Here is a 24,693-nt window from a genome sequence, read left to right as displayed (position 1 = left end):
CCAATCTGAAAGTTTTCTTTCAAGCTTCTCAGTTGAAGATGATCTGTGATCCTTTTAATGACATTTAGAAAAGCATACGTCCAGGAAATGATTGGATTAACAATTTTATTTTTCATTTTCTTTTCTCAAACAATGCACTGATCTAGCAGTTTTATTCGTTCCAACAGCAGCAAAAAAGGAACAATGGAAGCGGCATATTATGCGTGGGTGGGAAGAGTGGCGGCTTGACTATATGCGTATAAATATTATTACTTGCAATAGTCAACATCCACACAATAGTCGTAACATCCCCCTAAAAATCAGAATTACGTTTTTTTTTTTTTTACCTAGCGTGATATCCAAAAGAAAGTACATCTATTAAACAAGAACGTAATCTTCGGGATCGAATCCTGGCCGAGGCGGCCGCTTTTCTATGAAGGCGAAAAGCAAGGCGCACAGACACTGTGCGATGTCGGTGCATGTTAAAGGATCCCAGGTGGTTGAAATTATCCGGATCCCTCCGATATGGCGCTCTTATTCATAGCCAAAGTCGCTCTGGAACGTTGAATCTTATAGATCAGTGAATGAAATTAAATTCAGAAAACGTAATGTTGTTGACCATGATCAAGCCAGTGTCAACAAGATAATTATTGAAATTCGGTCTACACATTATTTGTTGACTTATTTCTGTTTATTTATAGCAGAATCAGGCCTAATGACAGTCAATTTAGCTAGCCATGACTCAAGTAAATCAGGCCTAATTTAGATATGCGTGGTGTAAGTACACCCTCACCATGCATTCCATGCTTAGTAAGAACGAAGAGCCTGAGAGCCGCTCAGACTCACCCCTTCACACTAGAGAAGAAGGCCGATGAGCGAGTGAGTAATAACTTTATTTAGTGTCCGGCAAGGTTTAACGCGATTGGGATTGGTGAGAGGCGGCGAGACGTCCCCCTTGCGTGCGGGGAACCAAACTAGCTCCATCTTATTGTCCAGTGAGTGTTTCAGGTTGTTGATTAATCGGAAGGCTTCCACGGATATTCTCCCCTTGGCGTAGTCCATTATGGCCGTGAGCGAGTCGCTGACAACGACCTCGCAATCGTAATCAGATGTGGCAAGTGCGAAGGCTAATTCTTCGGCCACTTCGGCGTGTCGAGACTTTATGCTGGCGGAGGGGACAAGGAATCAGGCAGTGTCGACTATCGCAATGGCGTATTGTCGATCGTTTTGATACTCGGCAGCGTCCACGAAGGGCTTTTCACTCGCTTTTTCGTAGTCCCGCAGCAGGGCCGTGATCTAACCTTTCATCTGTCTTGATTATTCGTCAGGTGTACTTTTCTTGGTACTTGTGCGACTCGAATGCCGTCTCTGGCGCAACCTGACGTTCTGTGGGGTTATTTTTGTTTGTTCTCTCTTTTTTTTTTTTTGTCACAGTGTTGACGGTGGTAGTCGATGTCAAGCGGCTCGAGTGTGTGTCACCCAGCTACGGTGGTCATCAATCTCTTTAGCCGAAATATGTGCTGCGCTCTGCATGTTTGTCCTCCGTGTCGTGGATTCCTAATTGTAGCAGGAGCTCTGTGCTAGTCGAGTCTGGCACTCCAAGCGCCGTCTTGTGTGCCCTGCGTATAATCACATTCTGTTCTTCTTAACCTTGTACCAATTGTGAAAGGCCGCCGATGCTCTAATTTATTTCTGGAGGATTTGCATGTGCGCTCGAGCAAAAACAACTGTTATTATTGACTTAGGAACTAAAGAATGTTAAATTTTATTGTTTAAGATTATACAAATCAATATATTGTTAGGTGAAGGCTTGATGTATTTACATGATATTTACAAAATGACTGGCATAGCAGTTAACACCATCAAGAGACAGTTTTTTTGCGATCTTTATTATCTCGGTGCATAAAAGGATATGTTATGATGGATGAACTGTATGGTAAAATAAAAAAAAAAGTTAGCTGAAGTTTAGGAGTGAACGATGATGCGGTCCCTGCGTTCAAGCGGCGTATGACGACGGATTGGGGGGGGGGGGGGGGGGGGGGTGAGACCAGCTGTCACCAGGTGCCGGATCCGCATTTGCTCCAGCGTTGGACATTCCCACAGCAGGTGGTGGATATCGGCTTTAGCATCTCGGGACAATCCTCGCCGTCATCTACCTCTGCCTCTTCCGTGAGGCCAGGGAGCAAAGCACTTCGTTTTCACCTGCTCCTAACAATATATAAACCGAAATGTCTTAAAAGGAGCCAATTTTCAGTCCTATATTCTGGCGCGATGCATTAAGGTGTTGCTAATGAAACTTGTTCTCTGTATTATGCAGTTCCTCTTCGCTACTTCAGATAAAACCTGGAGATGTAATTTAGGGAGTTCTTTCTCCACATCGCTTCAAAATCGGCCAGAAATTCAAGAACATTTAAAATTGTGCAAGTTTAATATCTTTAATATATTGCATTATATAGATAAAAATAATACAATAAAAAGAAAACAGCTCACGTTTTCATCATATAAAATTGATTAGGGCTGCTACTTAGGAGGAGAAACTCTGAGAAGGTTTATTCAGTGCAGGCTGTATGTGATTAAATTTTGCATGGAAGAGTTATCGAGGCCGATGTCGTGTATGCAATTTTAGATAGCGGCTCTTATGAGCAGTTCGGCGGTTGAGCCGCGTTTGCCATTGCTTTCTCTGTAATCGAGCGAAAGAGAGTCCCTAGCCATGAGGGAGTCACGAGGCGAAGAAAATTTTTCAGAAGAAACGAAAGGGGAGACACGAGATCTGCGCCGCTCTCTCGTGACTCTTCTTTCTTTTCTGACAAATTCTCTTTGGCCCGTGAAAAAAATAGGGTGAATTGTAACTGCACATACATACATACATACATACATACATACATACATACATACATACATACATACATACATACATACATACATACATACATACATACATGCATGCATGCATGCATGCATGCATGCATGCATGCATACATACATACATACATACATACATACATACATACATACATACATACATACATACATACATACATACATACATACATACATACATACATACATACATACATACATACATACATACATACATACATACATACATACATACATACATACATACATACATACATACATACATACATACATACATACATACATACATACATACATACATACATACATACATACATACATACATACGTCTCCCAGTCGGAAAAAACTACAGAAAATTTTCTCTTGTTACGACACAATTTCTGTGCGGTTCTTGACCGGGAACTGGTTGTGACAACAGGAATTTCTGTAGTAACATCAGAATTTTTGTAGTTACAACACAAAAATATCACAGAACTACAGACAACAGAAAACTACTACAAAAAGAACGACAAAAAAGCACTACAGAACAACAGAAACATCTGAAGTTTACGACAGAACTACATATTATTTTGTCGTATTTTTGACACGGTTCTGTAGTTTTTTTTCGACTGAGCTCTCAAATTCTTTGCCACTGTACAGCGAAAGCAGTTAAATAGCCACGCTTTTTGATGCAAAGTTTGCATCAGGTTATACAGTAATATTCTTAAGAATTTTTAAATTTTTTTTTATGTTATATGTGTCACGAACAATTCGTTTGACGGCTTCCAGGCGCAAACCACTGATGCCCAGGGGCTGTTTTACGCTTCCACCTGACCTGAGTCAGCGTTGGAGAATTCATTGTAGTGGAAGCTCCACTATGCCATGCTTCGTCAAGGTTATCGGGTATGATAATTTGACCTCAGGTGCTGCGCGAAGAGCTGGCGGCGCTCCTTTCTTCTCCTTCATCTTCTTCTGATGTTTCGCTCCTTTTTCTTCGAACGCCTAGAAAACTTTATTCATACCGGTACATATTCCCACAAATATACAACATTTCCTGACACAATGCCGCACAGTCTTCAAGGGTGCCTCGATATCGAGCCATTCTATTGCCAAACCCTTCCCTACACCACCATCGCTGCGCACCTACCTGGCTCTCCTTCTGGGACCTCCCCTTTCAAAATGCCCCCGACACCTTCGTGTTGTCTCGGTGGTCTCGACCCGGCTGTTATATCCCTAATTGTTGGCAGACAGCCACGAAGGAGTTCGTCGCTGGAACCAGTGCTTCGGCTGCGCTTCCTCGACATTCGCAGACAGCCATCGTGCAGTTAAACCACAGCAAACCGTGTCTGACCATGCTTAATCGCGCTTCCGCTCTGTAATAAGTTGAGGCGGGTTGAACCGCAGCCAATTTTTCGTTAAGGCCGCTCAGCCCATGAAAAATTCACGAGTGCCGATGCGTTGGCTAGCGAGCAGGAACTCTGGGAGAAATGATGGCACGCAGAATGACAGAATACATAGGTAATGCTACAGCAGTAAAAAAATCGGAAACGCGACAAGGAGGAGAGAGAGAGAAATTGAATAGAAAGACAGGGAGGTTAACTAGACGATGCCCAGTAGGTTGCCCCACACGTGCAGAGGGAAACAAAGAGAGAAAAAAAAAAAGATCGCTCATGAAAGGAGTCTGTCACGTGTCCAGAGATCTATAGTAAAAGGGAGTAGAGAGCCTACACTTAGTCTAGAACTCACCCCTGAGACCTTTAAAAACTTAAGGAGCGCCTTCACTGCTTTTTTTTTATGATGAATGTGTCATCCAAGGGCCCAGGGTCTTAGCTTGTCTAGGATGGCGAGAGTCCAAGCGGCGGAGTGTAGCGGCCAGAAAGGCATGCTCACGCTCAAACTGAGGAAAGTCACAAAGTATGTGCGCAATCGTCTCAACACACCCGCACTGCTCACACGTTGGAGAGTATGCTATTCCGATGAGATGGGAATAGGCGTTTGTAAACGCTACTCTTAGCCACAGGCGACAGAACAGTGTAGCATCACAGCGGGAGAGGTCGAATGGTACCTGCAGTTGAAGTAATTCAATAAGTAAGAGCAACCAATGAGGCGAATAAACAATAAAAAAGCACGCATTACTTTAAATGCAGTGATGCACGAGTATATAAACTATAGGCCCGAAAAGGAAAAGCCAAGCGGACAGTCCATATACGGGGTTCACGGTGGAAGTTCCGGACTAGGCGATCGCTAACGAGGTACTGACTCGAAGACGGTCAGCTCTCCTCAAACTATTCCGCCTCCTGTTTCCCACCGACTGTACTGGCGACATTTACGGGACTCTTGACAGGCATTGCACATACGTTAGGCCAAGGACCGGGGGGGGGGGGGGGGGGTGATACTCTGACCGCTGCAACAGCCTCCTCCAGTTTCATCACGTTTCAGCTTGAGTGCACAGCACTCAGCTAACGTCTGAATTACCAGCATACGTCTCCACGATAAAGTTGGCGTATGGCCACTTACAATATGAGATTTAAAGTTCGTACACTTCACGTGTAAGTTTAACGACGTAACCTATATCTCTCATAGCCGCTTTCGCCATCTCTTGTTAGTCGTGTCGTGTGTTTAGTGGTAATTTAGACGAGAAAGTCATTTTAATGAGCTGTGATCTAGTCGGCGCATACATAGAGAAACGTAGATGTTTTAGGGTTTTGAGTTTCACTTGAAGTTTTCCAGATTAGTTGGACGGCGGGTTCGCTTTGCGTTGCCTCGCGTTGTCTCTGCACTTAGGTCCATCGACAAGAATATTCATCATCTCGGCTCATTGATACCGCTGCCACAAATGAATATATAACTCCACCAATATAATCATGCTGCAAAGCGGTTTGCTTATGATGCGTATGTGCGTATTAGGATAACCGACCTCAAAAACATGTTATTTTTAATTTATGTAATAATTGAGAAATGAAATATTGTCACGTTAGCGGCGTCACGTTAGAGTCGGTATCGTTGTTGTCCAGGGACGTCCGGTCCGAGAGCGAGACTGGGCACTTCGCCGTTTCCTTGCTCCTTTTCATTGCCCTCTTTACACTGGCGTCATTAGCTCCCCCGGTTCGGAAACATCAACACGATGCTCGAGGAAGTTCACGGACTCACAGGGAGGGCATCCTCGCGTGATACGGTTTGAGGCGAACCACGTTGAGCATATCTGGGCGTGCGGCACGACTTGATCGTGGCACTTCATAAGGAACTACTTTGTAGCTTAGAGCGCCAACGCAGCGCGGAACTCTGTAAGGACCGAAATAGCGACGCAAGAGCTTTTCGCTAAGCCCGCGTCGTCAGATTGGAGACCAAACACAGACAAGATCGCCGGTCTGGTATTCAACCTCGCGGTGTTGCAGGTACAAGTATCGCGCGGCCTGCACCTACTGGTCATGGATGCGCAGCTTAGCGAGTTGGTGGGCTTCTTCGGCGCTTTGCAAAAAGTATACGTTCCGTCGTGACTGGAGTGGTCATCGACATGAGGCAGCATGGCGTCGAGTGTTGTGGTTACTTGGCATATATAAACAAGGCTAAGCGGTGACAATAGGTCGTATCTTGGGTAGTTGTATTATGCGCGAACGTCACGTAAGGTAGGACTTCATCCCACGTCTTGTGCTGAACGTTCACGTACATTGAAATCAAGTCTGCAAGTGTCCTATTTGAATGTTCGGTTAGTCCGTTCGTTTGGGTATGGCAGGAAGTATCCCTGCAGTGGCTTGTGTGACTGAAGTCAAGAATATGCTGCATAAGCTCAGAAAAAATTGCAGCACCTCGGCCCGTAATAACCCGAGGAGCACTCTGGCGTAGGACTATTTACAATAAAAAGAATTTTGAGACATCAATAGCGGTCCCACTCAGGAGAGCCGCTGTCTTGTCAGGTATACTCGGTGGGTACTATGATCCACCTCTATTCACAGCTTGAAGTAGCAAATCCATCCCGATTTGTTGAAACGGTTGGGAAGGGTGCTTTATGTCTTTTAGGAAGCCGGCTGGCTTGACAGGAAATTCTTTCGGCGCTGACAGTGATGGCAAGTGCGAACTTAATTCTTAACGTCATGTCCTGGACGAGGCCAGTAGCATTTTTCTTGAATCCTGGCTCGCGCTCTTGGGATTGCGAGGTGGCTGGAAGCTAGTTCGTCGTGCCAGGCATGCAAAATTTCATCGCGTAGGTTCGTAGAAACGACGAGCAAGTAATGGCGACTGTTGGGGGCAAAATTCCTGAAAAGCACGTCGTCATGGTAGGCTTCGTAGAAACGACGAGCAAGTAATGGCGACTGTTGGGGGTAGAACTTGAAAAACACCTCGTCGCCGCTGGTAGGCATGCCGGTAGGCTGCATAGAAACTCTGCCTCTATCACTTTGGACCCCGCCGGGGTGGCGCAGTGGTTACGGCGCTTGATTACTGTTCCCAAGGACGCGGGATCGAATCCCGCTGCCTCGGCGGCAGCTTTTCGATGGAGGCGAAAAGCAAGGCGCTCGTGTGCTGTGCGATGTAAGTGCACGTTAAAGAACCCCAGGTGGCCGAAATTTCCGAAGTCCTCCACTACGGCGTCTCTCATAGCCTGAGTTGCTTTGGGACGTTAAACCCCACAAACCAAACCAACCTCCAAAACTTTGGAGATAATCAATTATTGCTTGAAGATCAGGGTCGGTGCGTTGTTGCGCACGCGATGACGAAGGAGTCGTCTCCTCCCGCGTTGGTCGGGGCATACTCTACGGGAGCACGGGAAAGACAACCTGCGTCCAAGTGTTTACGGCTGGATGTGTAGGTCACTGTCATGCCATATTCTTGTAGGCGCAGACTCCATTGTGGAAGGTGCCCTAAAGGATCCTTTATTTGGTTAACCAGCAAAGTGTGCGATGATCCGTCACTGCTTTGAAAGGTCTTCCGTACAGGCATGGCCTGAACTTCATAATTGCCCACACGATGGCGAGGCACTCTTTTTGAGTGGCGGAATGGTTGCCCTCGGTCTTCGATCATGAACGACTTGCTTAGGCAAGTACGCGTTGCTGACCCCTTTAGACCAAAAGTAGGACAGCGCCCAATGTACCCCCGTATCAGCGTGTTCATCAAAGTTCGCCAGAACGGGTGGTGACTGAAGGCGGCATTGAAGGTCCTGAAACGTCTGCTGCTGCGGTGTTTCCCATTGGCACAGTACATATGCCTTGGTGGGAAACGCAAGGTTCACGGCGAGCTTGAAGTAGTTTGGCTCAAAGCGGCGGTAGTAGGCACATAACCTGAGTAAGCGCCGAACAGCAGGTAACAACACAAAGCATGAGAAACACACACAAACACAAGGACAACGCTGCTTTGTATGGTTACCCGCTCTGCTGCCTTCTTCCAAGAGATGTGTGACCAACTAGCTCAGTGTTCGACTCTATTATTGTTTTTTCTGGTCTCGTGGTGGCGGGAAGTGCGCGATGGCAACGGTTTTCTCGGGATTGAAGGACCCTTGCTGATGACATAGCCTAAAAACTTCAATTATTGGTAACCAAAGTGACATTTGTCGGCCTCTAAAGGCCGGAAGATTTTATAGCCTACAGTACCGCCTCGAGGCAAGGAATGTGCTTTGCAAAACTTGGGCGAAGACGATCACATCGTCCATGTATAACATGACACGTCTATCACTTAGAGTCCGCGAAGACGGTGTCCATAAGCCTCTGAAAGGACACTGGCGTAGAGCAAAGGCCAAGCGGCATGACCTGGAACTTATACAACACATCTGGAGAGATAAACGCAATCTTCTCGTGGTCTCTATCGTCTACCTCGATTTTCCAGTACCCAGATTTGAGAAATACCTCGTGTTGCAAAGCGATCTAAAGCGTCGTCGATTCTGGGCAGGGGGTAAACATCCTTTTTAATAACATTGTTCAGTCGTTTCACTGGTGCGGAGCAAAGGTCAAGCGGCATGACCTGAAACTCATACAACCCATCTGGAGAGATAAATGTAGTCTTCTCGTGGTCCCTATCGTCTACCTCGATTTTCCAGTACCCAGATTTGAGAAATACCTCGTGTTGCAAAGCGATCTAAAGCGTCGTCGATTTTGGGCAGGGGGTAAGCATCCTTTTTAATAACATTGTTCAGTCGTTGGTACTTAACACAGAACCGTAATGTTCTGTTTTCCTTCTGCACAAGAACAACAGGTGCCGGCCAGGGGCTCTCGTGATAAAGCATTTCCTTAACTTGGGGTGTTAATTGCAGCACGTTCTTTAGATGAAACGCGATAGGGCAACTGACGTAGTGGTTGTAATGTATCGTCCGCGAGGTTTTATTATAATAATAATAATAATAATAATAATAATAATAATAATAATAATAATAATAATAATAATAATAATAATAATAATAATAATAATAATAATAATAATAATAATAATAATAATAATAATAATAATAATAATAATAATAATAATAATAATAAATCTTTATTTCCATCAGGTGCTATACAGATGGAGGGCTACGGAAAAAAAGCTGCCACTTGGCGGCTTGACGAGTCCGCAGCCCCATATATAAGGCAGCGTCTAGGCAACACCAGAGAATCAACACGCGATAAACAAATCAACACTTAATCAATGCGGAATAAAAGAAAAGGTCCTGAGCCAGGTAAAACAAACACCGTCAGCACAAAAAAGTAAACAAGCGATAAGCATAGCAAGACACTTGTTCTATGCAGAAGAAAAGAAATGCGAGATAAAACAAACACCAGAAAAGATGGTCAGCTTAGACAAGGTGTGTTCGGCCGACGCGCTGCAGCGATGCGAATGCAGTTCTGTGTGTGGTTCCTCGGGATGTCTTGCTCGTTCTGCAGCAATGTCGGGCTGATGTCGTACTTGGTGTCGGCGAGTTTCTCGCGTTCGGTTCGTGAATCACGAGTGAAATTTCGCGCACCTAGTTTCAGCGATGTCACCAACATAAGCGACAATTGTTTCCTTATTTAGAGACCGGTGCTCATTGTCAAACTTGGTGAGAAGTAAGCCGACTTTGCCACTTTCGAGGGAGACAACAGACCGAGCAACAGCCAAAAGGCGGTTTACTCTCTACGACACCTTCGGCTTCCCGGAGGGTGTGCGCACCAACAGTCACCATTACACTGGAGCGTCGAAAAACAGCCACTGGCTCGTCGAGAATAAATAATGTGGAGCGGCGCCGGCAGAACACAGTTAGCTTCGAAGGCATTCTCTTCCGAAATCTGAACGGACTGGTGTTGCAGATCGACGACGCGCGATTTTCCGTTAGGAATTCTATATCCAGTATAACGTCTCTTGACCAATCAGCTAGGACAACAAACGTTGCCAGGAAGATTCGTCCTTGCAATGTTACTCTCATTGTGCATGTTCCTCTAGGTGTAATCAAATGTCCTCCAGCGGTACGTATCTGTGAGCCGTCCCAAGCTGTCGTAACCTTTTTGAGTGCCGCGGCAAATGATCCACCGAGTATGGAATAATCGGCCCTAGTATCCACCAAAGCGGTTACGGTGATGCCGTCAGCTGAATGCTCTAAATCGGCTGGCGATGGCATCTTCCTGCGGCAATGTCAAGGCGTCCGGTCTCGGCTGCTGTGCGTCAAAGGGGTGAGCTTTCGTAGAGAGGCCGTCAGGCTACGAAGTTGTTGGCCGATTTGTCGGTTAGTCGTAAATTTGTGCGGCTCGGAGGTTCATAGTGACATTGCTTGTGCTTGTCGACCGTAGGTCAGAAAGCGGGCGGAATTCGGGATACAGGCCACGTATCGCCGGCTGCCCTGGTGAACAGGCGTGTCCACCTTAGGAGTTCGTCCTTGGCTGGAGTCGTGGCTTGAATAGGGCTTCCGGTGCATTAAATATCCACCCCGCACCTCCACCAGATGTCACGTAAGCGAGAAGACGTGCAAATTCCGCAGAGCCGGGAACGCAGCGAGGTGGTGTCGGCGTTGTCCAGGGACGACCGGTCCGAGCGCGAGACCGGGCACTTCGTCATTATTTTTTCTTCTCTTCATTGTCCTCTTCACACTGGCGTCAATATTTTATTTGAGAATTCGATTAAATACCACTTGCACTTCACAATAAAGAAAAGTTACATGGTATAGAAGATGTTACACCCTCACTTGCCTTTTTTTACGAAATTACACGAAAAAGCGAATTTCCTCCAGTTTAAGCTACCGCCAATCCCGCCAACAAGCGAAAAACAAGTTTGTGCGTACTGAGAAAGCTTCGGATATTGCATAAGATAAAGTCTAACTATATTCAGCTGATATTAAATCGAATTTCTGGCGCCCACTCATTAAGAGGAAGCCGAAATTCTATAGAATAAAACATACTCTCAGTTCTATGTTTATCTTCATGGTTTAAAGCTATATAATGCAATTCTTATTTAGTGCTTGATATTTATTAATTACTCAGGATTGCTCCTGGGAGATTTTAAAAATTCGAAGATTCTCTCTCTCTTTTTTTTTTTTTTTTTTCATTCCATTCAAAGCTGCCCTTTTTTTTATGTTTCTGACTGGGCTGCGGAAGTAAGTGACCACGGCGGCGGTCAGACTTTTGACGCAGTAGGGGGTGACAAGAATCTCTGGCTCCGGACAGTCTGTCATTGGAAACTGAACTTGGAAACATTTAACGCTAATATCCTGTCTAGTGAGGCTAAATCTAGCAGGGCTGTTCGGGAACTAGCAGACATTAAATGGAATGTCGTAGAACTTGGTGAGGTTAGAAAGACAAATTAAGCACATACTGCACTAATGGGCGAGGTTGGGCTGCACTATTGTGGTTTAGCCGGTAGATGAGAGCTAGGTATAGGATTCCTGGTCCGTAAGTATATGGCTGGTCACATAGAAGAGTTCTATAGCATTAGCGAGAGGTTGGCAAGTGTCGTAATAAAGCTTAAAAGCAATATAAATTTAAGGTTGTACATGCTTATGCGCCACCACCTGCTCATGAAGACATGTAGTCAAAGGTTTCTATGACCGCGCAGATTCAGCAGTGGGCATAGTAACTGCATGTACAGTATGCTGCATTGATGGGCAACAATTCAAGGTAGGCAAGGCGCAGGCTGGAGTCCAAGCAATATAGGGCAATATGGCATAGGCTATAGAAATAGCAATGGAGAGTTATCAGTAGATTTTGAAGAACGCAGTAATTCATCAATTAGAAACACCTTCTTCAACAAACGGAAGAACCGGATGTGCATGGAAATGAAAACACCGAGTGGGGAGGTTAAAAATGACATAAATTTTATAATGTGCTACAATCCAGACATTGCGATGTAGCATCGTGGAGGTTATCGCAAAGGTGAGATGCATGAACCACATGATGTCAAGATCTCGAATTTGCTAAGGTATAGGAGGTAGCGGCGTAAACTAGTAAGGAAGAAGCTCATCAACGAATTAGTGGCAAGAGGGAAGGTAGGTGAATTCAGGGTATTGCTGCAGAACAGATATTCAGCGCTAACCAAATGAACGGTAATTTCAGAGATATCATTGCTGAGTGCGCAGTACAAGTAGACAGTAGGATATTTGCACAGACATAAGGAGATGGACGATCTGATTAAGAAACGCTAAACCATGATAGCCTCTAACACATCAGGCATGATAGAACTGGCAGAGGTATCAACGCTAATCAGTAAGCTTAAGGTGTCCGACATAAGGTAGCATAATAGAGATACAAATGAACATGCTCTAAAGAACGGTGGTAGCCTGAAAACGGTCAAAATGAAACTGGGAACTAGCAGAAAACGAGATGTGTTCGGTAAGAGGCAAGACGGGGAATATCGTTACTAATATAGATAAAGTAGTCAAAGCAGCCAAGGACTTCTGGGCTGACCTATACAATAGCTGGAGTAATCTGGGCGACAATGGGAGTGGCGTCGGTAGTGGAGAGCCATCAGACATTCTGCCGGTTGCGAAGAACAAAACAAAGGAAACCTTAGAGGCAATCAAAAGGGGGAATCGGCTGGGGATGAAGAAGTAACAGCAGATTTAGTGAAGGACGATGGAGAGACTGGCCACCTTATATACGCTATGTCTCATGATCTTGAAGTTACTGTTATCTTTTAAAAACGCTTACGTTATCTCAATTCATAATAAAGGAGACGTCAAGGACTTGAACAATTACATGCTGACCAGCTTGTTATCCGTAACGTGCTCTGCATTTACTAAGACAATCACTAAATGTGACAGGGCAACCTCGTGCTTCAATCGACCAAATGATCGGCCAGGCTTTCGTAATGGCTACTCTAAAATAGATCGTATTCACATTATCAACCTGGTGATAAAAAATGCTCAAAATATGACCAGCTACAACGCATAGCATTTGTAGATTGCGATAAAGCATTTTTCAACCTTAGCAGTCATTCCGACATTGCGTATTCACACCGCATGCGGTGCCCGGGCCCCTGTGATACAGTGATTTTTCGATACTACTGCATTACTGTCTGTGATAAGTGCATGGCTAGACTGAAAGGCTGTCCTCAGGCATAGCAGGTGCACAGTGGACTTTGAGCTAATAGTGAACCACTAGAGAAATTCTCTGCCTTTTTCATTGGAGATCTTTTCTCCCTCTCTTAATGAATGAAAAGAAAGTCGTTACAAGATAATTACTAATTAATACCAGCTGTTATCTTGTTTGGAACGAACGGCATCGTGTCGCGGCGTTGTAACGCATACAAGCTGTGACGGAGTCCATGCTGCATTACGTGAATAACCTCGGGGGATGTCCGCCGTGACCCAATAAAACCATGCAGCTATAGGATACGTTAACCGGCAAATAAATGGGCTTGCAGAATTGGCTGTCAGCTTGGTTTTCAAGGAACAGGTGGCGATTGATATATTCCCGTCAAGGGAATAACAGCAGCTGTTATGCCGGATGGTCCAAAAACCCATTTACATGTGCGCACCGGGTCCATGTTTTGTAACGATTCATTTTCAGACATATTCTTTTGCTCCTGTACCCAACGTGGATGCCGCCTGTCACGTCAGCGCTGTTCAGCAGCAAGCAACAACACTAGGCGGTTCTGTTGTCAAATGGCGAGGCTAAACAATCGCAGATGGACAAAGACAGAAGAACGGATTTGGAGCTTAGAAAATGTGGCCCGTGCACTTTACAGTTCACGAAATATCGCGGAAGTTTTGGCCTTCAAGAAAATGGCATGTAAACTGATCAATAATTGAGGCAAGGTTTTTAATAACGATTAATTCCAGTCAAACAAGGGCAGCTTTATATCAGCTTTATAACTGCTATATCATCGCTACGGACGCAATTCGTTCCTTGGCATTTGTAGATCGTACGCTGTTCTACTTGTTTTAGTGCTTCATGACTCTTGATGATGCGTTTTATAAGGGTCGATATTATTCTCTAGTTTACCTAGTTTCCACTGAATGAAAACGATTTAGATTTAGCTTCTTGTCTGAACAACTTCCGAAACTAGAATTCGGAACATTCTGGGATGATAACCCTCCAATTCGGACCCGTGTTCGTCCCTACACTTTTCCCAGAGTGCCGTCCTTACTTTTATTATATTGTTTTTATTATTCTGAGTGTTTGTGGGAGTCTTATTGGCAGTAAGTGCATCGAGACAGTTCCAGTGCCTTATTCTTTCGTAAAGAAGGCTTGCCAGTGGCGAACAGGGTTACGTACACTGCGCGACCCATCCTTGACATTAAGGTGCCTCTCTAAAGGTCTACCTTTATTCGTTGTCTGTTTCATTCATTCATTCATTCATTCATTCATTCATTCATTCATTCATTCATTCATTCATTCATTCATTCATTCATTCATTCATTCATTCATTCATTCATTCATTCATTCATTCATTCATTCATTTTGTTTTCTTTGTCTCTAGCTGCTCTTTTCCACTCCTTTCCTGCTTTCTTTTCGAGCACAACGAGATTGCGTCCTTTCCGGCTGTAGTTACCAGCCTGTCGTCCTACTTCTCTTTACAGGATTTATTTGTTCTAAACTAATGGAGCACGTAATTTTTGCCGACATAATGAATTTTCTTACCTCCAACAGTTTATTTTATTCCAGCCAATACTGTTTTCTTAAACATTTATCTTGCGACACACAACTTGCTCTTTTTAATAATGATATCAGCTCCCAATTAAGTCTGACCGTATCGGTGGCCTCCGTCTTTTTAGACTTTGAAAAAAAAAAAAAAAAAAAAAAAAAAAAAAATTCGAAAATGTCCCCTACAATAGACTCTTCTTGAAACTCTCACGCTTAAACGTTAATCCTTTAGTTTATCCTTGGTTATGATGCTTTCTAACAGTCCGTCATCGGTTAGTTTTCGCAGATAACCATTCTTTTCCCATTTCTCCAGTCACCTCCGATGTGCCACAAGGTTCCGTTCTCGCCCCTCTCTTTTCCTTCATTTATATTAATGGTCGTCCCGGTATCACTTCTAACATATGACTTTTGCTTGTGAATGTGTTATTTACCGGCCCATAAAAATAACTCAGATATCTTCGTTTTACAACACGACCTAATCGCAGTAGCCGAATGCGTGGAAATTGATTAATGTCGCTTAATGTTATGGACACATCAATTATCTCTTTAGACTGTCGCCACTCCTGCGTAAGACCTAACTATATTCTTGGTAACTCAGCAATATCAGTCGTGTCACCGTACAAATACGCTGGAGTTTTTCTCACACACAGTCTTTCGTGGTCCTTTCACACAACAAGAATTACCAACAAAACTAACCGCAACCTTGGCTTCCTACGCAGAAACCTCATATTTGCCTCCACTTCCGTTTAGATTTTTGCTTATAAATCTCTCGTTCCATTTGAATTTAAATATACATGCACAGTTTGGAACCCTCGTTAGATTATTCTTTCTTACCTCCTCGAGTTTATCCAGAACCCCTCAGCTCGTTTTATTAACAAAAACTATTCATACCTGTGTCATCTCGGTCAGAATTAGGGCAGATATTAACGCAGAAAACACGCGAAAACATATCGGGCTTAGTCTCTATAATACGCTTTATAATTTTTTGCTTGATACCATAATCATATCAACCGCACATCGCCATTCTTCCCTTACAAACCATCTAACATTGGTGTGCTTTCCCATGCGAGCACATCGTCGCATCTTTATTTTTTCTTCGTGCAAACCGCGAAGGACTGGAATGATCTGTCCGAAGAAGCCGTGCGCCACTCCAATGCTGCCAGTTTTAGGGCTGCCGCCGAACACGTCATCGTTCACTGAGGATGTCCAACCCTCATGTAAAACCCCGGCCTAGGGACATTTGTGGATAAATAAATAAATAAATAAATAAATAAATAAATAAATAAATAAATAAATAAATAAATAAATAAATAAATAAATAAATAAATAAATAAATAAATAAATAAATAAATAAATAAATAAATAAATAAATAAATAAATAAATAAGATTTGCGTGCTGTAAAAGAAGAACAAACAAAACGCGGCAACTGAACTGCTAATAACGGCGAGAACAACAACAGCAACAGTTCTAGATTTACACATGACACTGCATGATTTCTCAGTGCAATAAACTGCGCTTCTTTCTGGTAAAAAGCGCAGACACCTGTGCAGGTTAAGTGGCGCCCGCGCGGAGAGACAGACCTGCGCAGGGAGCTCCGACGCTGGGTCTGTTTTCATCATCGATCGTAGCCGGCGGTCAGAGGGGTTCTCGCAGCGTCGAGTCAGAGTCGGGACCGACCCCGACCGTCACGGATGCGCCGCGCCCGCTCCTCGGCTGCTGGCTCCGTTCGGAAGACACGCGCCGCGCGACGTGATGAATCTCCTCGGCGCGACTCGTGCGAAAACCTCCCTTGCGGCATCGGCCAGCGAAGACATGCGTGGAAATTTTGAAGGATCGCTCCTACGTCGACTGTGGATACAGTGCCTGGTGGTGACGCTTGCGGTGGATTTCGTGGCCAGCGCAGGTAAGTGGAGAAGTGATTGAAAACTTTGTTGACGCCCTTTTAGGAACCTCTTGTTTCTCACGTGCTTTTGTGCTTTGGATTAACCCATATCTGATGCCTGTCATATTTACGTTAGCGATATTTGCAGCGTAGTTTGGGTCAGTTTTTGCGCGTTCTATTTTTATTGCACCAATAATTCGCCTTCGTGTGTACGGGTTTCTTTTACACGAGGTGATCATGCTGCCTCTTTTTTTTTTTTGTATGGCTGTGATAGGGACATAGCGCTACGAAATACTTAAATTTGCATCCGCACAGCTGTCATTACAGGGCAGTTACAAAACAGTGGCGTTGTAAAAATTATTTTGTACACCCCTGCCTAAATATAGCAAACAGAAGTTGGAATACAGACGATCTTCGATTTAGCACCTCGTCGTAAGTAATGACAACAAGTACTCTACACGACTTAAAAAAAAAAAAAATAAAGGACAGGAAAGCTGAAAGCCACACTTGAAACTCATGATGGTTACCCACAGTTTAGGTTGAGGAGAATGGAGATGCTTTCGGAACTTTCGTACTCCTCCGTTCCAGGGCAACAAGTAACGTTAGAAGTAACAGTGATGGATAAGGGGATGAGAGAGAGAGAGAGTAAACTTTAATTGTTTAATAAGGGGATGACTCAACCCTAGCTACCCCGCATCGTCTCTCCAACTTCCTCCTTTAAAGTCTTCCGCCTTCTTAACCCAACAACAATAACAAAAAAAAAAAACTACTTTATGCGTGAGAACAATGGTCCATCGTCTTCCGTCCTAGTCCTTGGCTACGCTGCCATAAAATGGTGTCGAATGTAGTGCGTGAGCATGATTGCAGTTACATGATTACGTAAAGCATGTTGGTAACTATCGTTTTCACAGTGCATGACCCATGAAGGCATACGATCGACATGACGTATTTGAACTTATTTGTTTGTCTATTACCGCTACTTATTGCACGAATATTTCTTACTACTGCTGTACGTGACACTACTTATCAGGAACCTACGTGCGCTGTATCTAAGCTAATTGTTCGCTCTTTTTTTCAAACTTAGGTTGGCGTCCATGGTACCTTAGATTGTTTTATAAGCGTCTTTATACGCTGAACATTCCTTGAATTTTCAACGCGACAACGTTAAATGCCCCATTCGGTAGAAAACCTGGCGCCGTCGTCGGCGTAACTGGAATATCCCGATTGGTTGAAAGAGGCCGTGACGTAGTCATGACTTTTCACGTGCTGACGTTGATTAAAGTACAAAAAAAAAGGTTCAAGTGGTGTATTGAAGCCTCTGACGTTTGGGTCGCGAGCCGCGCATGCTATATCGCCGCACCAGCAAGGAATGTTCGTTCACTGAGGATAAACAGAGGCTTTGTACGAGCACTTCCACTCACATAGTGTGTAGATAGCAGCACAGTGACGAGTGATAAATTAGTGTTTCTAATTAATGATACAAAGTAAAATCAATATTTATTGCTTTGCGAGTGCGCTTCAGTGTCCCACCACTTTCGCACTCTTACGTGACTGCATATAATAGGGACCCCGTGTCGCTAAAAAAACGGCGTCTCCCGTCCGCGTATGCGGCGTGGTTCGTGACGGAATAATCCGAGGAACTTATAAAAGTTGTCGGGGCAATTAAGATAAATTCATATGAGGGTAAAATTGGATAGGAGGTTCCTCTAACGTACAGAATCAAGAACTTAGACAATCAAATTGGTGTCAATAAGCGTGGATATGAGGGAGGAGGTCGAACCCAGGCTTTTTGGTGGCGAGACAAACACGCTACATATAAACCACGAAAGCCTTTTTTTCCCTCTGCCAGCAAAACAAGTTTATTTGCAGTAATAAGTACAATGAAGTGGTAAGTAAATAAAAGACGAAATATATAGCGTCTAAAAGTCTAAGATTCGTGGTTGTACATATTAAGCAAAAATTACTCCGAGAGAACAAGTGCATAATTCGTGATTTCATATATAAGTACCCATTGGAAAGCAATTTCGAGAATACAAGACAACATACCCATAGCTAAGGAGGAGCTTGATCATTTCGCCTGCGTCTACGCACTCAACGAAGCAGCGACTCTGTCCCCCGTAAGCCACAAAGGCTGGTTGGATCAAACGTGCTAAAAAGGGATCTCGTAAGTGAGTTGTACTATTTGACTTAGTGGCGTGCCTTGAAAACATACATACACTAATGCTGACTGTAATTAAGAGCATGCTAATTATGAGTTATAAATTACCTACAACGCGACATTGGTATAGGAATTAAATGCCGTTACGAACAAAAAAAAAATGTAAAAATTGAAGCAAGTTTTCTGAGTCAGTCGTATGATAAGCGAATGGCAAAGAACGACAAGCGACGACGACGGGGCCCATTGTTGCTATCATGTCGCACTCTTCAACCCATCTTAAGTGTCTTCCAAGCATTTTCTTTTCGGCTTGGTCGCCCAAAGCGTTCTTTCTAAGTCGTCGTCTGAGTGACTCATTGTTGTAATCGTTGCACTTCCGCACCAGTTATTGGTGTTTATATGCACTGATTAACGCATAACGTGTTGTGAAAGCAACTCGGTGCGCTTTTAATTGATCACGTAAGGCGTCCGTCCGTATATAGAATGCAAAGTAGAGGAAGGCAGGGAAAGTGTTTGAGCCAGTGGCGTTGCCAGATTTTTTTTTTTTTTTCGAGGGGGTTTGACGTTGCTCCGCGGTCTCCTCCGTCTCGAGCTATCTTTCACGAGCTACCTATCACCAACCCGTCACTTCTCAGCGGTGCCATAAATGCTGCGTGCTGGGATTCAAGGACTGCACGGAAGAATAATACCGCCCGGGGGTTTCGTTCCATCGAGTATCCTACGCATGTATTGTTTCAAGCGAAAATCGTTTGTTTAGTTCAACAAATGCAGAGCTGAAAATGCATGAGAACCGGTTTCCCAGACATGCAATTAACGTTAGTTCGAATGCTATAGGCTCCCTGGCAAACCCGTAGACGAGATAGTTACCGGAAGTTCTCTCCAGGTGCCTGCTGCCCTAATATAATGTAATATTTGTGCACTGTATTACGAACAGATGCGAGGCCACTTCGATAGGCTTTCCGCTGGAGCATGCATAGTCGCTAAAGACACCGAGATTTATTATGAACTCCTGAGAGAGAGAGAAGACAGCGCCACGAGAGGAAGTTGGCCTGCGGGCGCTGCACATGTAACGCCACGCTTCCTCCTAGTTTTCCTTCTTTCTTCCATGCATCGGACCTCGCTGCGTGCTTTGTCAGCTTGTCAGATAGTGTGGCTTGTCTCGTTTGTACGGTCCCATGTACGAATTTGGTCAACTTAATGCATCTTTCACATATTTATTCGTGCTAAGTTTCATTTTGAGAGTGAAAGACATTGTAGACAGTCTATAGATTGATTTTCGGCGCTGGGGCTTGCTTTGGTCTGCGATGTGTCAGAGTACGAAAAAGTACCTGGGGGAGGGGGTGGCTGAAACCCATAAGCCCTCCCCCTGGCTACGTCCCTGGCTACGCCCCTGGCTACGCCCCTGGCTTGAGCTATAAAATAATGAATGGCACAAGTGAGAGTTACGGGTGAAAAGACACGATATAAGCCGAAACGCTGGTGAAATATGGCACTAAAGGTCGCTCTCACAAGCGTTCCTATAAAAACCGCGCACTAAATTTTGAATAACAAAGTAACTGCTCTGCGGCAATTTTCTGTTCATCAAAAGTATCGGCTTGCAAATGCAAACATGCTCGTTTTGCAACGCCATGAAGATTTTCGCTGAACATGACAAAGCTTTAACTTGACTGAACATAGGATAACGTGCGATAGCACTTCTTTGTTTTATTTTATCTTGATTACCTTTAGCAAACTCAAATGCAAGTACATTACAATCAAAGTTCAAAGGTTGAGATCAAAGATGGAGGCTTTCCCGCATATATCCTTTTTCTTTCGATTTATCCCGTGTAGTCCCGTTTACTTACTAGAACAGGACACAAAGAAAGACAGGACGACCATCTCGTTTTTGTGCAAATCTTCATATAGCGTCACAGAGGACAAATCAACTAGTCCGACAACAAAGACTTGCTAATGCTGCTTTTGCGCAGTAAGTTCTCGTAAGAGGGGGAGAGAGTTGAAAGAAAAAAGGAAGAGCCGTATGGCAAAGGAAAGGATAAAGGGAGTAAAAAGGGGGGAAAAAAGGGAGGGGCAGGCGAATGCTATAGCACAAGGGTTTGCTAACCGACGCCGATAGACAACGAAGTGAGCTGCATTGGACGAGCTACGAAAGCTGACATGGAAAAAGAGAGTTTGCAAAATTGGCTTAATGCGACAGTGTTGCTATAATACGGAACGGGCGCTCCTTACGTCTCTTCTGAGTTTTCTTGCGCGACTTAGAGGCCAAGCGGGGGCTTTGGAAATGCCCAACGCGGTTGCCCCATAGTTAAAGGTCGTAGGATACTGGAGAAGCCGCGGCCCACTTAGCCCCCATGTTCCAGTTTTGCTGCACGCTGAGCCGATTAATGGAATGGCATTTCAGTGAGAGCCAGGGCAGCTATCTCAGCAGCAATGCTTTCCTCTTTGTCGCAGTGTTAGCAGCTTAGAAGTTTAGGGTCCGACGATGGTTTTTCCGCGTCAATGATAACAGAAAATCAAAGATAAGAAACAAATTGCTGACAACAGCCAATCATTTGACTGCTGCCAGCTTCTAGATCTGCATCGAGGGCATGCTGAGACCTTAACTTTTTCCATATACGTTTAACTGAAAGGCGGTGTCGTTGAATTAATCAGATACGAAGAGTAATTTCTATACCTGTGCTAGACGATAATATCAAATGTCTGTTGACTTTTTGTAAGTGGGTAGTGTTATGTAGATCATGAACAAAATGAAAATAAATACCCAAAACTTTTATTTTACGTCATCGTAGACTTAACGGCATGGTAGACAGAAACGTTATTTGCATTGATAATAAAGTAATTTCCACTTTGCTGCATTGCTTGTAATATACCGACTACCACCAACGACCAGTACGTACTGTGTTCAGTTAAATTTTGAGATATTTTCCACTATACATCAGAGTTTGAAATTTTCGAACTTTAGATGTCAAGACATCGTTACAACTTGAAGATTTTGCCGGAAAATGTCGCTGTTTCTTTGGCAGTGGGGATGACATTTGATCGAAAACTGCCGACTAAAAATACAGTATTGTGCATTAATGGCATTTTCCGGCTTCTAGAAGAACAGCGATGCCTGCCGAGCGCAGCAGAAAGTTGACACTACCCTCGCACCATGCGTTTGCTTTCTACGCTGTCTTGAGACGTCATATGGTACAAAATTCTGCGCCGTTCTTTCCTTTCCGAGTGTATTATGATACTGGTTTCAGCAGATGCGAGTCGTTAAGCGAGAAAATGTTTTTTCAAGTCTCGAGTTTGCATGTGGAAAAGGTGGGGGGGGGGGGGGGGGGGGTCTGCCCGCTGCCCAGGCTTGTTTTCGCAAGTCCATGAAAAGTATCATTTATGGCCGAGACACGTCGATATGTGGAACCGCCTCGAAGTATCCGAACAGCGTACTCCGACGTCGCTGAAACGATAACAAATTGATAGAAGCATGCTGTACACCATACTTCGAAAATTGGTCTTGTGCAGTGATTTATTATTACACTACCGGCCTCTATATTTCTTAATTTGGTATTTTTTTTTTATCACCACGCACAAGCTTCCTTTTTAACATTTAGAAAGTTCGGCTTGCAGAAAGCACAACGTCGCATGTCCTTGCGTTCCCGCGAAAATGCACCATGAAAGCAATGGCGCATGGCAAATCCTTGTCGGCTCTCATCCGCCTGTACCGGTCGTTTGTTTTTTTTTTTCTGTTTTGTTTTTCGGGTTTCGACGTAGGCCGAACATGGGCGAGTGCCTCAAAATACCAATTTCGCCGTCCGAAACTGACTCTGATGGAAGTCGGGCAAGTGATTCTCCCTGCCCGAAAATGGGCGGTCGTACCTTCTACGCCATGGCCGATGTCGGGGTATCGCAGGAGCTTTTGGTCTCAACTTGGCCGTAGGTTCCTCATTGAGCCTATCATATCCGCAGCCGCTGCGTCGCTAGGTAAGGTGCCGCAAATGACTACGTAGCGCTGCGCTAACTTCTTTGACGTTTCAACGCTGTTGGTTGCACTGATGCGTTTCTATAAGCTCTTTATTCACCGGCGACACTGGAGTACTCCTTGTAAAACCAGTCGTTCTTTTTTTTCCGCAATGAAGCTGCGTAACGCTGGGACTGTTTGCTCGCACTGCCTTCCTAGGCGAGGTGACAAATGCCTTGAGTTTGTATACATTCTCTATGCGCTGCGGATTTTCACATAACCAAGGCGGACCTGTGTCATGACCAGAAATGTTTTTGCTTAGTCCCCTAAAACACTTTGACTTCAAAAATGCCTGTTGTGTTCAATTTCATCTGTAAAAGTTTGGTGCGAACACATTCATAAGATCGTCAGAGCCCAGCAATAACCTTGCTTGCGCCTCGTTCCCGATTGCTCGCCCTCGCCACCCCCCAAATCGTGACGTCACAGTCTACCTGTCCTGGCGCGGGTAATTCAAACAGTGCTTTCACGCGGTGTCAACCAAGTTAAACCCCGGATAATTTTAATGGGAAAACACAAATTCACATGGTCATGTCCGACCAGATATGCTGTTGCTTACGTACGTCAAGCTGGAAAAGAAAAATGAACAGAGCGGAGGGGATTCGGACATTCCTTCTCTTTCTCTTTACACTTTCACTTCCACCTTCCTCTCTTCCCTTCCTGCGCGGCTCAGATGCACACAGAAACAATTGTGACAGATACTGCGTCTTTTCTTTCTTGTAAACCAATTATTATTATTATTATTATTATTATTATTATTATTATTATTATTATTATTATTATTATTATTATTATTATTATTATTATTATTATTATTATTATTATTATTATTACTACTATCCTCACCTTGACATCTTCCAAAACTCGCTCTGTTCATTTATATTGTATGTTCGTAGCCTTGTATTCTAAATAGTACTTTATCACATATAATTCCAACTTTCTAGCCTAAAATATTGTATTTACTTCACTTTTTGCTCTTTCTCCTGTTCAATGCTGTCTGTATCTTGAACTGCTTTTTATCCGTTTCTTACTTATATTTCAACTTTAAACTTTATATTCGAATCTTACTGTCCCGTGTTCAATTCTATTTCTTTACTGTATTATTCTGTATTTGTAGCCTGTGTTTCAAGTACCACGCACTTGTTGCGCCTGGAATGGTTATTTATTTTATGTATATTTCTATATTACTATAATCAATGTCAGTTATTTGTTGTTGTTTTTTTCTCTCTATCTACCGTTCTTTTTTTTTTCTTTCGTGATGTGCTCAACAATTCTCTGACTGTGTATATAAGTGACGCTACTCATTGATTGCTTTCTTTCCGTGATACTCTTCGTTTCAATTTCATTTCATGTGTTATTTATTTCTTCTTTGTGTTCTCTCTGTGTGTGTAAACATGTTTGTGCATTTTCATTTGTTTCTTTTTTTTGTTTGTGCTGCAGCACTAAGACCACATGGTTGTTCCTGCGCACTATAAATAAAGATTGATTATTATTATTATTATTATTATTATTATTATTATTATTATTATTATTATTATTATTATTATTATTATTATTATTATTATTATTATTATTATTATTATTATTATTATTATTATTATTATTATTATTATTATTATTATTATTATTATTATTATTATTATTATACATTCTCCTGCTCGTAGCAAGTTTCTTTTCTGGTTTTCCGGGAAATAACGGCGTTAAAACTTTAAGGAGCGGGTCCATCGTAAAGCGAAATGCCCTGGGTTTGACAATTGGGCAGATGAGTTTCGCCGCTTGAGCTCTCTTTGCAAATGCTTATATAAGCGG

Source organism: Amblyomma maculatum, chromosome 4, assembly GCF_055883805.1.
Source record: "Amblyomma maculatum isolate TAMU_Amacu chromosome 4, ASM5588380v1, whole genome shotgun sequence".
In the NCBI taxonomy this organism is placed as follows: Eukaryota; Metazoa; Arthropoda; class Arachnida; order Ixodida; family Ixodidae; genus Amblyomma; species Amblyomma maculatum.
Note: the sequence above shows the minus strand (reverse complement) of the source record.